General features: G+C 43.0%; 1 pseudogene; it reads right to left on the bottom strand.

Annotated features, from left to right (window-relative positions):
- Nucleotides 1–621: 621 nt before the first annotated feature.
- On the bottom strand, nt 622–11536 carry LOC147665193 (F-box/WD repeat-containing protein 7-like; annotated as a pseudogene).
- Between the last annotated feature and the right edge of the window lie 6987 nt (nt 11537–18523).

The raw sequence follows: 18523 nt of genomic DNA, 5'->3' as shown, positions 1-18523 counted from the left end.
AGGTAGTGTTCTCGTTCAAAAATGACAATGTTCCCTCCTTTGTCAGAAGGTTTTATTTCGATCGTGGTGTCCTCCTTTAATGCTCTGATCGCTTGCCACTCTCCTTTAGTTATATTAGATGACTTTTGATTTATCTGCTTTTTTGTGGCAGATGCAACTCTGTCTAGATCTTCTAGGACTGCCTCATTGAAGAGATCAATTGCGTCATAACTGGAGATTGGTAATTTCTTAGATTTGTTTTTCCAGTGACTTGGGTCACGTTTTTGTTCTATGTTGTTCCGTGATTGCGTCACATCCATGTTGGTATTCGACATAAGTTCTTGTGTTGGTCTCAGCAAAGCATCTGCCAGTTCTTCACAAGATAGAGTCCTATCTAGATCTGTTGTGGAAGCTGTGAAATCGCTAGTTGTCATTTCATTCTCAGATTTTTGGAGAAAGATTTTTTTGAATTTCAGTTTCCGCGTGTATTTAAAAAGATCAATCCGTGTTTTCACTGGGTCATAGTCACTAGCTGGACAGAAGCTTAATCCTTTCTTAAGGATGGTGGTTTCATCCTCCGTTAGCACTCGTTTTGAAAGGTTTATGATGTTGTTGTCTTGCTCATCCCTTGCTTCTTGCGGTTTAATCCGCTCCTGGTGACTCTTGGGGATGCTGTCGCTTGCTGGCCACCACCTCTTGCCCCTCTTGCCCCTCCGCGTCCTCCTCTTTGTTTTGATTGGGCTGCTGGTGGGTGGTTTCGTAGTCGGGGCGGAGGCGGGTCTCTTTTATGACTTCGAACTCGTCGAAAAAAGGATCTTCAGTTGGCTCATTTCTCTCTGTATTGCTCTCCACTTGTTCCTCCTCTGAGACTTCCGACTCCTCAGTTTCGTCTTCAGTTGGTTTGGCATTCGTCTGTGCCAGGCGCTTCCTTGTGGCATCGAATTTTTTGGCGAATGTTAGAATCCTCCCTGTGAGGTAGTCTTGCTCATCTCTAAGGAATTTGGATTGTTTGCGTTTTCGAATAGTCAGTTCATAGTTTTTGATTCTTTTAGTCATGGTATCTCTCAAATCTTCTTTTTCTTTAGAGTCCTTCTCCTTGGATATTAGTTCTTCAATATCTTTTATTTCCTGGAGACACTTCTCCCTATCACTCCACGCATACTTTATCAGTATCCTTACCATTCCTTTGGCTGACTCTGCCGTATATTCCGCCCAATCCTTAAGCAATTCACTGAAAAAACCATAGGTTTCACACACGTTATAGTTAAAAATTCGCATTTTAAAAACCTTAGAAATTCATTGGAAAACCGTAGGTTTCACACATGTTATAGTTAGCTGGACATTTCACTCATACAAAACCATTGAAATTTCCCCGTTATAGTTAACTATAACTTGCGTACCTGCAATGCACTGCTAATGACGTCACATATTACATCACTCATGACATGGTCAGTGACATTACTCATGACATCACTGATGACATCTCAAATGACATCACTGATGACATCATCCAGTGAATGTGTGTCTTTCTGAAAAATAAATATGTTTTATATATGTATATTTAAAGCTCGATGTAAGAAAAAATGTGTAAATAAGTGTCTAAATGGATGTTTTTTTTGTAAAAATGATTGTATAACTGACTTATTAAGTGTATCTTCATGAATACATGTATTAGCGAGTAATGTTTAAATATGTAAATATCTGTATCAGTGTCTCACTTTGTGTATAAGTGGCTGCATGGGTTGGTGACTAGCTACATGAGTGTCGATATGGGTTATTAGTTGGTTTTTAGAGTATCAGTATGAGTGTCTGTATGGTTTGGTGGGGGGTATTACTTACCGCATAGATTCATGAATGGGTGACTCACTGTTTGTATGTGTTTTGAAGACAGCATGTGTGCAGGACTGTGTGGGTGGATGAGTGTGTGTATGGGTGTGTTAGTGGGTGAATCACTGTCTCAATAGTATCTTTATGAATAACTACATATGTGTTTAACTAGTATATGTGAGTATTGATGTATATAAGTGAGTATATTTGAGAGCGAGAGATTGTAAGTGTTCCTGTATAAATAAGTATGTGTTTCTATAAGTGATTGTTTAAGAGAGTAAGTATGTGTACGACTCCGTAGAAGTAAGTGTAGTTGTGGGTGTATAGCTGTATATGCAAGTAAATGGATGTTTATTTGCATGTGTGAGTTTGTGTGTGAGTAACTCCACAGACGTGTGTAATAAGATGTATAGGTGTATGAGTACACATGATGAGTGAGTACATGTATGAGTACCTCTATGGAACTGTTAGTGAATGACTGGATGTGGATGTAGATTTTGGAATTACTGAATAGTTTGTTCTAACTAAGCATGGGTGGAAAATCCGTTACGCTCGCGGATTTTGCGGATTTTCGGTAAATTCGCGATTCGCGAATTTACCGAAAATCCGCAAATTCGCACGATTTTGCGGCGTGCGGTGTAAGTTCGCAATTGCGAACATGTAGCAGCAACAATCTCGCACTCGCGAAATTACAAAAATTGCAATTCTGCACAAGAAATCCACGAGCAAGCAGCATAGACCTTCTGAAAATGATGATTTTTATGAGAATAACTCCTCAGGTTGACATTTGCCTGCACTTTTTTGGATTTGAGGCCTTTTGACTTTCTTTGGATCACTTTTGGATTAGAAATCAACTTTCACAAGTAAGCTTGTTTGGGGCATTACAGTTGCTGTAATGCTGTTCTGCAGAAAAACGAGTTTTGCTAAACTGAAAGCACTCAGCAGGTGCAAAAGTTCAAATTCATCATTAGTAACCATTCCCTGTAGTGCTTCCTGACTGGGGCCCCTCCAGAGTTCAGTTGCTAGTTGCAACAATTGTATGACCCTGCTCTGACCCTCACAGCCGGATCATAGAATCGCTACAAGTAGGCCACAAAGGTCCTGGAAAAAAAAATTGCACTGCAACAGAAAGCAAATTACAGATAAGGAAGCAGCTGCCAGACTGGAATTTTAAAACAGTGACACATTAATAAATCAACCCCAAATTAATTCATGTCAGTTGAAGCAGGGCAGGTGTGCTTGCTTTTTCCCCCATAATCTGCAGTGATGATGTACCAGAGGGTGGCATGGGTGAAACAGAGGGTGGCAGGGATGAAACAGAGGGTGCTGGGAGCCTGTGATGATGAACCAGACGTAGAAACAACATAATCGTGACCGTTGCGAGCCGACATGTAAGTTCGCAATTGCGAACTGGTACAAAACTCTTGCAAACTGGCAGAAATCCTTGCGAACACAAAAAAAAAAAAATCCGCAAATTCGCGAGAATTCGCGGATTTTGCGGATTGCGAGTTCGCAAATTTGCAAAATTCGCGAACGCCAGATTCGCAAAATTCGCCCATGCTTAGTTCTAACTGAAATTGGTATTTCCATTTTTTTTGAAAATTTTAGTTTCTATTTTTGAATGTGTGTATCAAGTGTTATATTACGCTATTACGCTAAGAGGAGGTCTGTCACTCTTTCACAAGGATGAAGTCATCAGTGATGTCATCAGGGATGTCATTTGAGATGTCATCAGTGATGTCATGAGTGATGTCACTGACCATGTCATGAGTGATGTAATATGTGAAGTCATCAGCAGTGCATTGCGGGCGCGCGAGTCATAGTTAACTATACGGGGGAATTTTAATGGTTTTGTATGAGTGAAATGTCCAGCTAACTATATCATGTGTGGAACCTATGGTTTTTCAGTGAATTTCTAAGGTTTTTTAAATGAAAATTTTTAACTATAACGTGTGTGAAACCTATGGTTTTTTCAGTAAATTTCTAAGGTTTTTTAAATGCTAATTCTTAACTATAACAGGGGTGACACCTATGGTTTTTTCAGTGAATTTCTAAGGTTTTTTAAATGCTCATTTTTAACTATAATGTGGCTGAAACCTATGTTTTTTTCAGTGAATTTCAAAGGTTTTGTAAATGATAATTTTTAAATGTATTAATTGTTATATTTTTTTATACTGATTAACTACATTATTTTAAATTATTTATTTTTAGATATTTTATTTTTTAAATGACAATACATATTTTTTATATAAATTGAAAAATAAATGTTTTTAAAAATATTGAAATTGTAATATTTTTTTTGTTTATATATTTTTTTAATTTATATGTATTTTATATAGAAGGCAATGATATCCTAGGGAAGGAAATTCAAGTTACTGTAACTATGATTAGAATTACTTTTCAGGATCAGTAGTGGGCTAAAAAATGCAGCAATGAGGTCTCTCCTCAAAACAGCTGAGTAAATCGGAATTCGTAGTTCGGCTGATTTTTGAGGATTTTTTTAAAGTTCCAAAACTCCACACTTAGAAGAATTTCCAAGTGAAACCAGTCAATGTTAGCCTATGAAAGTAAATTCAAGTTACTATAACTACGATCAGAATCTTTTTTCAGGATCAGTAGTGGGCTAAAAGATGCAGCACTGAGGTCTCTCCTGATAACATGTGAGTAAATCGCAATTCGTAGTTCGACTGATTTTAGAAGAATTTTTTAAAGTTCCAAAACTCCACACTTTGAGAAATTTCCATGTGAAACCAGTCAATGTTAGCCTGTGCACTGTTACCTCAATCTACCTTTTTCTCACTGTTGTGCCTCTGCTGTGACCCAGAGAATGCCCTGAGACCGTGCCTGCTTATGTTCTTTGTGAAAAACGTTCTTAACGGTAGCAGCATCATCTTTTTGGTGTGTAAGAACACACAGCCTATGTCCACACGTGCTGTATACTAGGTGGTGCGCAGGCGAGAGGTGAAAATGTAAGATTGCACGTAATGACCAGCCCCTGCTCAAAGCAGGTAGTGCAAGAACAGAGAGGAGAATGACTCACCATCGATAACAGTCCAAAAGCAAGAGTTGCAAAGGGTGGAGCAACTATCTAAAGAATCAGGATGGATAAGAGTTTAGTCTTACATCGTTGTGAAATATGGAGAGTCTGAAAAGTAGCGAAGTACAAGAAGGATGTTCCTCAGATGAGAGATTGGATGGACAACATTTTGAACAAAGGGATATTCTATGAAACTGTGGATGATAGTGGAGGTTCTGGAAAGCTGTGGAGGATGTATGTAACATTAGGAGCTTGTATGCAGTGTGGAAGTAATATTCTGTGAATTGTAAAGAGTGTAACAATTCTCTAGGTTGCTGAAGGATAGGAGCCAAGTTCTGTAGTGTCAAAGCACACGAGCGACTTCTGTATAGTTGTGAAAGATGTGAGAGGAGTTATTCTGATTTGTAAGGAATAGAAGCGAGTTATATGGAACTAGGAAGGATGCAAGAGGAGCTCAAGAAACCTGCTAACGGTGTTCTGTGGAGTTGCGAGGGATGGGGGAATTCTGTGCGACTGTTAAGGAAACTGAACAAATGGATGTGACTCAAGAGCTGTAAAAGGCAGCAGATGTGGGAAAACAGAAGACATTCTGCAAATTAGTTAGGGGGAGTTATGCATAGTTGTAAAACATGGGAGGACATTTCTGTATATTTTGAAGGTGTAGATTTGTGATGGATGGGAAGTGTGCTCTACACTTTTGAAGGATGGGGAAGTGCTATGAAGTTGGGAAGGGGTAGAAAGAGTTTGTAAAGATGCGAGAGCAGTTCTGCAGATTTTAAAACATGCAACAGTTCTGTATAGTTTTGAAGGATGGGAGGTGGGAGATAGAGTGCGGCACGCCAACCCCTGGGGGCATCTTGGTGCCGAGTACCAGAGGTGGTACTCACTTACTTTATCGACTTCGGAAGGATGAAGGGCTGAGTGGTCACGCCGGAATTGAAACCTGTGACAAGGAGGTCAAAGGGACATTCCTGACCTGGTCAGAAGATAACCGAGAGAAACAAGAGTGGCAACTACTTGACCCGAAGGAGGTCAGCAAGGGAAGCATTGAGATGTTGTTCAAAGTAGCAGTGTATCTTCCTGGCCTGACAGGGTGGGTGAACTGATGAACTCAGCAGTGCTGCTGAGACCCCGAGGCTGAAGCGGAAATGTAACAGTGCCAGCACTTGGTGTCCCAGGGGGTCTGATCGCTATTGAGAGGTGCCTGTAGTCACCAATTCAAAGTAGTGTGTCACTGCAGTGAAGAGGTGAAACTCTCTGTTTCAAACAAAAGAACTGGAAGCACCCAGTGTCTGACAACACCAGCCCATTTAAAGCAGGCAAACAAGGGACGTCAGTGCAAACTGGCAATATCACTCAGTGACTCCAGGGCTCACTGTGGCCTGCAGATCATGAGATTGAATCCAGCAATATCACTCTGACTTCAGGGCTCACTGTAGCCTGCAGATCACGAGACTGAATCCACCAATGTCACTCGATGACTTCAGTGATCACTGTGGCGGGAGTGCAGATCACGAGACTGAATCCGGAAATAGCACTCAGTGACTTCAGGGCTCACTGTGGTCTGCAGATGTCGAGCCTGAATCTGGCAATGACCGTCTCAGCCTTTCATCCTTCCGTTGTAAATAGCCTGGGAATCATTACACCTGGTTACGGTATGTAGTGATACTGTCACAAAGTTCACTTTGAGAGGAACTCCTCTGACAGAGGCCCGAGTTTGCCAGAGCACCAGAGGAGAGCGTGTCCGCATCAGAGGAGAGGTGTCTGCAGCAAGAGTCAGGCCAGGTTTAGGACAGAGCAAGCAAGCTATGGGGTGGGCTCACAGACGGACACCCCCATGGCACACTTCACACTCTGCACAGGGCCGTGCATACACACTGTGAGGCACCTACAGACACTTCACAACTAACAGACAACGAATCTGGCAACACTGGGCTACAGTTCTATCATTTACTGAGAAACTCAGAGCAGCGCCATTTTAAAAAGACAGAGGTCAGTCCCCCTAGAAAGTACAGCAAATGAGATTCTTCACTGGTGACCTTTGGCCAATGAGAGTTGCTCTAATTTTGATAGTGATGCTTGGAATGCAAACAGTGCCGGATAGATTGACGTATCCTTATTCGGGTTGAGAGATGATTGGAAGTTTGAGCTAAAGAGATTGGAAGCGGAAATGCGATAAGAGATATTTCGGCTCCAACTCCCAGTGCTGGTCATTGATTTAATTAAATTGTTGCCGGATGGATATCAAAAATTGGTGATCTAGGAGTGACAGCAGAGAGGGACGGGGTCACAATAGTAGAGGCACAAGGAACGGAATTTGGCAGTCAACTTACACATTTATTATTGCAACTTGACCTTCTGCACTCCTCGCAATCCGGCTTCCGTCCTAATTTAAGCACGGAGACGGCACTCCTGGAGGTGTCAGAGGTTATTAGGGAGACATTGGATTCTGGAGGCAAGGCCATGCTTGTCATGCTTGATCTGTCGGCGGCCTTTGACACCGCTCCCCATGAGGCGCTTCTCGCCAGGCTTTTTGACATCGGTCTGAGGGGGACGGTGTTCAACTGGTTTACATCTTTTCTTGAGGGCCGCCGACAAACGGTCTGGGCCTCCCCGAGCTCCGCTGAGATGCCGCCTTTGGGAGTCGGAGTTCCGCAGGGTTCTGTGTTGAGCCCGACTCTTTTTAACATCTTTATGACACCTTTGGCGGCACTGGTGGAGTCTTTTGGGGCCCAGATCGTGTCCTACCCTGATGACACTCAATTGCTCTTCACGTGTAGGAAAGATCAGGCTTTTGATGGAGACAGCATTCGGGGCTGTTTGGGGATGGTCTTCAACTGGTTTCAGCGGAACAGCCTCAAAGCTAATTCCAACAAGTCGGAGGTACTGTTCTTCGGCTGCGCCTCGGACCCTGATTGGCGGGCTTGGTGGCCAATGGGTATGTGTCCCCCTGCTCAGGCATCCCAGGTGGCAAAAAATCTGGGAGTTAAGATTGATAATAAACTGATGCTGAGATCACATATTCTTGGTTTGACGGGTACGTGCTTTGGCATTCTGAAGATGCTCCGGAAGTTCCTACCTTTGCTCACAGAGGAGCATAGAAAGATTACTGTGCAAGCCTTAATTGGCTCCAGATTGGACTATGCCAACGTCCTTTATTTAGGTCTTCCGGACTATCTTGTTCAGCGGCTGCAGGTTGTGCAGAGCTCTGCGGCCCGTGCCATTTTCGGCCGCTATAAGCGAGCTAGAGTTTCTGGGATGGTGCAGTCGCTTCATTGGCTGCCTATCCGGAAGCGGATCATGTTTAAAGCATTGACCCTAGCTCACAAAGCGCTTTTTGGCGCGGGAGCAAGGTACCTACAGCGCAGGCTCGTCTTTTATCGCCCAGTGCGATCTCTGCGGTCGGAATCTTTGTTTCGGGCCGTGGTTCCCCGAGTGAGGAGGGCCCGCACCGGGGGTCGCTCCTTTGGTTTAAGGGCCCCTCAGTTGTGGAACACCTTGCCTTTGGCCTTGCGGAGCACCCCCAATTTGCTCCTGTTCAGGAAGAGCCTTAAGACTTGGGTTTTTAACCTTTAGGTTGTTTTTCTTTTCCTTTTCTGTCTCTGTTTTTATGGTGTTATGTTGTTACACTGAGCGGCCTAAATAAAGCGCCGGGACACTCTTACTGAGTAGCCGTGCGCTATAGAAATAACTTATAACATAACAAAACATAACATAACAACTTTGTTTCCTCTGTGCCCTTTCGACTACCAACTGCACACACTAGCTTAGTATTGGAAGCCCGGATTCGCCATACGACTCCTCCACTACCTTCGCTTTCCAGAGCCACCAGGTTACGGATGAAATTGCCTGTCTTCAGGTACCAAAGTTTAATGGTGCCATCATCTAAGCTTGTTACCACAAACATCGAGCTGAACTGTAAGCAAGTGACAGCACTCTGATGCTTCTGGGGGCCCTGCAGTGTCTGTAAGCACTGTCCTGTCTTGATATCCCAGATCTTCACAGTGGAGTGGGCATTTCCTGAGACGAGGGTGTTGTCCCGTAGCTCCATCCCACTGGTCAGGGACTGATGACCCATAAGCGTGTGCAAACAATTTCCACTTTCCACATCCCAGACACGGATAGAGGTGTCCAAGGAGCCGCTAACAATATGCTCCCCATCAAACTGCAAGGAGTAGACTCTGTTGGTGTGTCCTTGCAGAGTGTGAATGCAAGTCTCCGGGTCCCAGACCTTCAAAGTGTAATCATTAGTACCGCTGACCACCTTCTTGCCATTGTACTGCACGCAGAGAACAGCAGCCACATGACCCATAAGTACATGCAAGCACTGTCCAGTCTCAATGTCCCAGAGCCGCAGTGTGGCATCACGTGAGCCGCTAACAACCCTGCTTACGTGGAGGTGCATGCAGCGCACTGTAGATGTATGCCTGTACTGGGTGTGGATGCACTCACCAAAGCCTGCGTTCCAGACCTTCAGCGTCCTGTTTGTGGAGCAACTAATCACTATATTATCTCTCATCTGAGAGGACCAGACGCCACCTGTGTGTCCCACCAATGTCTGAACACACTCTCCTGTGATAGCAGACCACACTTTTAGCGTGTTGTCATCAGACCCGCTAACTATCCGGTTCCCACAGAACTGAAGACAAGTTATGACGTGATCATCATGTCCCTTTAGCACCTTAGGGGGCCTGATGTCCCCGCTTCGCCAGTTCATATCTATCTTGTGCTGCCTCATGAAAACAAATTGCTATGGACTGTACATGAAACCAGGTGTCAGCATCCTCCGCCGTCTCAGGTTGAGGGGCTCATCAATTCCTTCATCTCTGCATTTTTCCCACCATAGCAAATTGTCCTCAGCCAGGATTCTTCAGTAGCGGCAGGTCTGAGTGGCTCGCAGAAGGTCCCAGGGCTCTAAGAAGGATAGTACGTACAGGGCAAGCTCTTTGGGTAGTAAAGAGATGAAATCCAATGCGATAGCAAAACATATGGAGAAAGAACATGAAAGCCGGTGGGAATGTCTCAAATTCTGGGCCATAGAACAAGTGCCAATAAGTTTCATATTCATTAGAGAGCCTCCTGTTTTCATATCATCATCATTATAAACGTGTGCAAATATAATAATAAACACATGTGTGCTGCAAACAAGAAGTATATACAATGTTTACAAATCATCGGCTTGCTGACTGTCATGGCGTCTAATAAATAAAGAAAACACATAAATAGTGTACGGTATATGATCACCTTGTTGTGTGGCATCATAAGTTCATTTGTGCCAAAAAAATAATAGTAATAATAAATTAGTGTGAAATTTTATCAAAAAAGTCTCGGGGTGAGCCGAGAACGCTTGTCAGTAGCTGAAACCCAAGGCAAAAGATGCACGTACTGGTTGAGCTACGCCCCCGTTCACATGAAAAGCAGTCAGATAGGCAATATAGACCGGTTTACAAGCATGCAATCCAAGTGGGTACAGCCGATATGAGTAAATACCTAAACATACCAGTGTACTTCTCAGTAAACATATGATTGATACGCCGAAGTGGGCCATAATAAAAACTTATAAAAAATAGCCTACCATGTGACATTGTCTGGATATTTAGACATATAACAATAATCAAATACACTACTGATCGAGATTTGGCTAGCTAGCAGCTTATTTGACCCTAGTGGGTAAAAATAACCAGTGTACTAAATGCCTAGTGCGGGATCATATACAAACTAATAACAATGTACAAATTACATATTGTTTCGGCCTCAGGGGCCAGCATTTGCATAACATTGTAAATCACGTTGGAACTGTGGCTCGATGACTTGCATCATATACTTGGTTTGAGATGTATCACAGCGATCAATGAGCTCATCCAATGCTAGCAACCTCTCAGGACCGGTCCACTTCTGAAAGGTTCGCAGCCAGTCCTGCAGCTCTGCTGGAGGGGCGTTGGAAGGGATTTGTCGACGCTGATGCCCATGGTGGTTGGCATTTTGCAGGTCCTCAAACGTTGTGGCACTGTTTATGCATTGTGCTAATGACCTAAAACTGCTGTACTCTGCGCCTTTGCATAAATTCTTTCCAGGAGATAGGGATCTCACATCGACACCATTCTCAGACTTTCGTTTCATCTTGGGCCGAACATGATGAATGAGGTTCCCCTCCTCAGTATGATCCAGATAATCAATCCAGCGCTCATCCATCATATACTAGAAGTAGACGTCACTGTAATCCTCTCCATCTTCGCTCTTTTCCTCCCCTTCATCCTCTCCTCGCACGCCAGAGCGGTCAGACTCTTCCGACTCATCCTCCTCTTCCTCCCCCAAACGGCCTGAATCTCTGACTCTTCTTCCTCCTCTCTGCCCGTGCCTCTGGAATGGAGACACGTTGCCATTCAAAGCATCTCCTGTAGAACTGGATGGCCTTGGCTGTGTGTTGTTGTGCGAGCAGCTACCCCGGCCAGTATCACCACTGCACTGCCTCTTCCGGCACGTCAGGTGGTCACTGTTAATTTCCAGAATGCGGGTGGTAATCCCTTCACATGCAGGAGATCTTCTAAGGAGTTGAACCCCTTCAGCTCCTCTCTCCTTCACGATGCCAAGGGCTTTCCTCCTGCCAATACCCCTCAGCGCCCCCTCCAGCTCCTTGACGCCCACTCGGTTGATGTCCACCGCGCTCCTCCTCTGTGGCTCCGGATCGCCCATGCTCTCTCTACCCGGGGATCTACTCCGACCGCAGCCAGGAAACTTCGAGGACCTACAGGCCTCTGTGCGCATTTATTGTTCTTTTGTTTTAATTGAGCCTAAGCATGCCGAGTTGGAATCCCCATGTAAAAAAATTTTTTAAAAATGCACATTTTTTTGGTACACGTACCTACGCGAACCCCGCGATTTAAAAAAAAATTGGGAGGCCTTGGGGGTCCTTGTGGGACCCACTGAGCAGGCCTAGGGGGGTCAGGGTGTTTCTACCCTGCGCCCTTTGCGTGTTTTCCACCTTTGTTTCCCTGCTTTCTTGTGCCTCAGTCTACCGAGGCACAAGATGGCTGCCAACACTTTCTGGTTTAGAGTGTTGATAGACAGTTGACAGCCAATTAGCATTCAGCTAGTGCTCTGGAAGGTACAGAGTACAGTAAGCTTACAGTAACCTTACCGTAACATATATATCTATGATTTTACTTTTGATTTACTCAGGAACTACTGAACAGATTTACACCATTTAACAAAAAGTGTGATCTGCGAAAAGAACTCTACCTTTTTGCCAAGTTTGGTGTAATTCCGTTCAGCCGTTCGGGTTGTAGCCCTGGCTAAAGGTCCTATGGAAAATTGCATGGGGAAAACATGTTTTGGGACCCCCCTTTTTTCTCGGCCCCCCACTTGACGAATCACCCCCAAACTTTCAGGGAAGGAGCGGAGTGGAGCAAGCCAGTTTCTTGGAGAATTCGAGAAGATTCGGCCACAAGCGCCAAAGTTATTCCAAATAGAATGTTGCAGATTTCCTATGGAAACTTAGTTTTTACTATAACTACCTACTGTCAACCACCAGTAGGTAATACACACAAAACAAATTGTACTTACCAGTAAATTGTAAAGAAAACATATGTCTTTAGCATGCATTCCTTTACCACAAAAATGTGAGTATTTTACAGGGAAATATAAACCTATTATGTATATATATATAAAGTGTTTATCCTTACATGTAAAATATTTTCAAACGCAACCTTGATCACGTATATGCCTTTACCATTCATGCCTGTACAGTGAAATATGTTGTAAAGGCATTTGTTCTAAAGGCATATGTGTGGTAACATTTTGCGTGGTAATGGTAATGTGTTTTAACAGCACCTGCATTGTTACAACTGTGTTGACATGGCATGCATTGTAATGGCATGCGTTGTGACATTATACATTCGTCTGCTGTAAAGTCATTGATCCACTGAAATAATTCAGTTACAGAAAGCGCTGCCAATAAACCTCTGCCAACCCTTCCTCCAGAAAGCTCTGCAGTTGCGCCTCTGTCAAAGGGTTGCCTTCTGTTTCCATTCAAATAGCTCTGCCGATCCACCTCCTTCACAAGACATTAGTACAAACATTGCGATGCTCGCATATTAATTCTAGTGGGCTGGACTGCTAATTGCTTTCCGACTACTCACACCAAGACCACACTCCGAAAGGCTGCGGCATTCCTATCAGTCTGTAGCAGCATGTGTGTGATCCGAGGGAAATACAAAAGGTGTCTGAAACCTCTACCCATAGAAATACACCCCGGCAATGCAGATATACAGGTGGGGGGACAGGGCAAACAACAATGCAGGAGGGGGTGGTAGGGATAGGTAAGTAAAGATGACAGGGCAAGCAATACATGGGGGAAGCAGAAGGAACGTGACAAGCAGCAACACAAGAGGGATGAGGGAGGGACGGTGGAGTGAGATGGTCTGCAAACACATGCACACTTATAGAGAGCTGCAAGCAAAAGAAAAAGTAGCTCCAGAAGCGCGAGTAGTGGAAGGACACTGGGCAAGGAAACAGTACTTGGGTCATGCTTAAGGGAAGGGACAAATACATGAAGAATGAATGCAGCTGGCACACACTGGCCAAAGAAAGCGAGGACATTTGAGTGGCAATGACTCCAACCAATGGTAAGCAATGGGCAGGCTCTAAGCTCTCTGAAAGTAAACAAAATGTCTTGTAAATGAAAGGGCATGTGGTGCCCCAATCGAGACCTGAGAAGAGACTTATTTGGAGTTTGGCGGATGCAGGAAATCTGATAAGCAGTCAATGACCGGTCTGCCCAATTTAGATTGTAAATTGCCTCTATGCACTCAAAATATGGCAGATTGCACATCCGCCACACTCTCAGTTAAAGCCTCAAAGAACCAAGAAAAATCTTATGTCCTTTTCAGACAGCTATCATTGTTTACAATGAAGGTTTGTGCTGGGTACTTTACAATTCAACTGTGAGGCATCTGCATGGTACATGACTTACATTAAGGTTATAAAAGTATAAGTTGCTCCTGCTTGTACAGTACTGAAGTGCTTGTGTGTCTTACAATAAGTGCAGTTTAGCCAGCTGTTTTACTCAATTATTTGAATATATTCTGATTTGTTCTGCCTCCTTCAATACGCCATTATCATTTCCTTTCTTTGCATTGGTAAGTACCTATTTTGGACCGCACTCACTAGAAACTTTACCTTTTAATCATGCGGGGAATGAGATTTTAATATCAATTTATGATCAATTTAATAACTTATCTCATTCGTCAATTTTGGATCGCTTGTTATCTGTCATTGAGTAAAAGACAAACCCCGCATAGATTAGATAAACCCCATAAACTGACGCCACTCTGAAGAACCACTTACAACTGATAAAGTTTAAAAAGTTTTATATAAAATCAAAAAAAGTTGCAAGTACAATCCTCTCAGGATCAAATTCAACAATTATACAGGAACTAGAAGGAACATATATTCCCTAAAGAACCTCAGTCTATAAACGAATCCAATTAAAGTCAGTTCAAGAATCAGCAAATTAAAAGCATCGGTATGAAGTGGTTCCTTTGCGTCATCTACAGAAAGAGAAAAATAATCAAGTTAAATCTGTCCCTACTCTATACTACGTGACATCCCTACTTCGCAAGTTCCTAACCTAAAAAGGTGTCAGCAGTTTGACTCCCAAAGAAGTTCAAACTCTCTTAGCCTCTAAAGGTAACTTAAGTTTAAGAAGCAGTACCCTTGCTGCCTACCCATCAGCTCACTAAGGGTCCTCGGCCTACTGCTCTCTAGCGCTCTGATCTCTCTCAGCGCATCTGCTCAAGTCATCTACTCTTCGCCTTCGCCTTCGCTCTCCGCTATCTTCTCTGAGCTCTCTATGATGGCCTCTGCTCGGAGCTATTCGCTATCTTATCCCCGGGGTGCTGTCCCTAAAATACACAATCACAGTGTGGGTGGAACGCCCCTTCGACGCCCACCACGGACTTTCCCCGTGAGGTCATTCCTTGTTCTTTTCTATGGCTTCATCTCTTCCGTCGTCCGTTAAGTTGACCTTGCTCCTTTAGGCGTCATCTTCGTCTTCTTGTTGGTGACTTCATTTGACACTTTCGGATCAAAAGTCTATAACCTCAGCAGAACTTTAATCTTTATAGCTATGTATATAACCTTTCTTGGTCCTGTGAACGGACTTCTCAAAACAACTCTCAAATTCCAAGCGCTTCTTATCACGTTTAGGCCATAAACTCCGTCCAGCATTGTCACCTTAAATCTAGCAAGAACTAGACTCCTTGGCTCTCACATTCAGACCGAAGCTATTCACGACTCCTGTGAGCCCACTAAATTACATACAGCGGACTACACTCCTGCGAGCTCTTGGTCAATGAGGTTAAAATCACAAATGACCTAAACTCTTCTAACATTCCTACAAGAAGCTTTCTACACAGTATAACCTTTAACACACATTTATATATATATAATTGTATTTAGCAAATCCTTTACATATAAGTGAATACATTGTACCTAGAATACAAATTACATAGAGTATAACTTTATATTCTCATTTGTTACATCGCCGTATATGTTCCCTGCACATTTCTCCATGTTAAATCTCACGCGGTTTCTCCATTTAAAGTTACACATGTACATGAACTCTACTTTGCACGTTCTACATTTCGTAAGCATTTCTACACATTTCGACATTAGCCCACTACGTATACGGGCCTTCTAAATCTAATATATATTCAAGAGTAAATACAGTTACATTTCCTATATTACCTTTGATTACATCGGTTGATTATATGCTATAAGTGTTCCTTCATGTTACAACTCCTACGTTTATGCGATATGCTTGTAAATATGGTCCATACATAATTTTTATTCAAATTTGCGCTCTCTCAGTCCCCCCTTTGATGACTTCTAGGAGTCATCACTAAATGCAATTTGAATAACATCTTTACACAGAACTAGTTACAAGATTCCCCCTTTTTATCGTTTCGAGAGCTCTTAAACTTTTGTACTGTTGATCTTGTAAAGCAGCTAATCTCCTTTCTTGCTCTCTCATGGACCTTTGTAACTGGTTCGACCTATACCATTTATACAATTTAACTAAACCTAACAATGTGATTATGCAAATTAATACTATCAATACAGGTTTCAGTATGTACCATATAACGCTTTTACCAAGATTGGCAAACCAATTTCCAACCTTTTCTACTCCATGACCTACTTTTTCCCAAACATTTATTTTTGACAAATCTTCGATCTCTTGATGAATCTGTGTAATGTTGCTTATGACTTTCTCAAGTGGTTTTGAATTATCAGGAATATAAGTACAACATTCCTGAACCTTCAAAGCCTTGCAAACTCCGCCTTCTTTTGCTAGCAGTACATCTAAAGCAAGTCGGTTCTGAAGAACCATTGCTCTAATCGACTGCATCTCCCCTTCTACTAACATTAATGACCTTGCAGTACTTGCAGATAATCTATCTACAACTGTAGCTAGTCTCCTGATCTTAACATCGTTAAGTATTAAACCTAACATAGGAAACATTGCTCCAAATATGTCTCCAACCACTTCTGCATCTCCTACTTCCCTTTTCGTTCTTGTCAAAGCCTTTCCTTCTATTATCACTAAATCCTTTGCATGATATATTTTGGGGAAGACAATTGCCAAGTAACACGAACCATACCAATTGTCAGGCAGTTTTACATAGGCATTTCTTCCACATACAAAATACACATTCGGAATAGCTTGCATCCCTTTCATGAAATCTTTCGTATAGTACTCTAATCTAAAAGCATGTTCGCAATTTACTTCACCTACAAATAGGGGTGGGCGGAAAATCCGTTCCGCTCGCGGATTTTGCGGATTTTCGGGAAATCCGCAATCCGCGAGATTTGCGAATCTCCCGCAAAATCCGCAAATCCGCGAGCAGCGGATTTTGCTCGCACTGCTCGCACTGTTCGCGTGAGTTCGCGTGAGTTCGCGCCCCGCGAATAAGTGCAAAATTGCAGAAATACGATCCTAGCAAAACTGAAAGTAACTACTTACCAGGTTCAAAAGTTCAGGCTCATCATTAGTAGCCATTTCCTGTAGTGCTTCCTGAGGGGCCCCTCCAGAGTTCAGTTGCCAGTTGAAACTATTATGTGACCCTGCTCTGAACCTCAGAATAGTTACACATATGCCACAAAGGTCCTGAATTACAGCTAAGGGAGACAAGCAGGAGCCAGGCTGGAAGTTAAAATCCATTAATCAGCCCCTAATTCATTATTGTCAGTTGGGGCAGGGCAGGTGTTGTAACTCATTTTGCAACAATGAAAGCACTTAGCAAGTGCAAAAGATCACTAATCAGGGCGCACTAAGGAAGCAGGTGCCAGCTAAAAAAATATTCTGTGACACATTAATCAGCCCCAAATTGATTCAGGTCACTTGAGGCAGGGAAGGTGTGCTTTGCTTTGCCGAAAATAATGTACACTGGACAACCAGAGGGTGTGGTGATGAAACAGAGGGTGGCATGGGTGGGCCAGAGGGTGGCATGAGTAGTCAGAGAGTGGCAGTGGTGACAGAGAGTGGCAGTGATGAAGAAGAGTGTCCCAAACAGGCTGGACACGTAGAAACAACAAGTTCGCGAAACTTGCGACCCGACAGGTAAGTTCGCAATTTGCGAAAGTGTACAAAACCCTCGCGAACTGGCAGAAACACGGGCGAACACAAAAAAAAAAAAATCCGCAAATTCGTGGGAATTCGCGGATTTTGCGGATTGCGAATCTGCAAATCCGCAAAATTCGCGAACGCGAGATCCGCAAAATTCGCTCATGTCTACCTACAAATACACTCTCATAATACGTCTTGCTTCGAGTTAAACATAACTTCCCTTTCTGCGTTCTATCCAAAGCTATTGGACCATTGCTACCTTTCCTTTTATGTGCCTTCTCTTCTTCGGTCCAATCCGTTTTCCACTGTCCTGACATTTTTAGAATCTTCTGTCTTCTGTATCTGTCGTCTACTTGTCCTATGAACTTTTTCTCTACCTCTGACACCTTGCAAGTCAGATTATTTCTGCGTGCATATGAAGTATCTAATGTATCCCACGGAAGAAAGAATTTAGCTAATCTATCCTCCTTTTTATAATAGTCCCACTTATTCATTTGTTTATAATTCGGAACTTCAGGCAATACCGAATCATAATTTGAAAAGTAGTACTCAAATCCTTCTCTACCATAAAATATACTAAGCAGTAAACTACATGTTATCCCATAAGTCAGTGGGAGATGATGATATCTAATGCCTTCGTCTACAGAAGCCGGCAATTGCATACAAACATAGCAATCTTTGGCCTCCATGGCATCGATATACTCGTACAATAGTTTAGCATATGCGTTTGCCCTAAAGTTTCCCTGTGACTCGTCTACGTGTAATCTACGAGCTTCATCTGCCAGTAACGCCTTTTCACGTATTTCATTGCTCTCCTCTTTCTTCCCCACAAGAGCAGGTCTCAAAGTCGTTACAGGCTTTACATCTGCTGTTTCTTTATCCCTTTCATGTCCTATTATGTATGATATTGTCACTACTGTAATTATGAGAAAAATTACTACCGTTATAAGTGTACCTACTATACATTTAGCTTTTCGGTTTGGGTTGCCGTTCTCCATGTTATCAAACAGCGTAGCTCCTTCTTTTGCGAAGAAAAGTTTCTTTTCAATCTTTGT

Source organism: Lissotriton vulgaris, unplaced genomic scaffold (genome assembly GCF_964263255.1).
Source record: "Lissotriton vulgaris unplaced genomic scaffold, aLisVul1.2 SCAFFOLD_7553, whole genome shotgun sequence".
NCBI lineage: Eukaryota > Metazoa > Chordata > Amphibia > Caudata > Salamandridae > Lissotriton > Lissotriton vulgaris.
The sequence above is the reverse complement of the archived record's forward strand: the minus strand, read 5'-3'. Positions and strand labels throughout refer to the sequence as shown.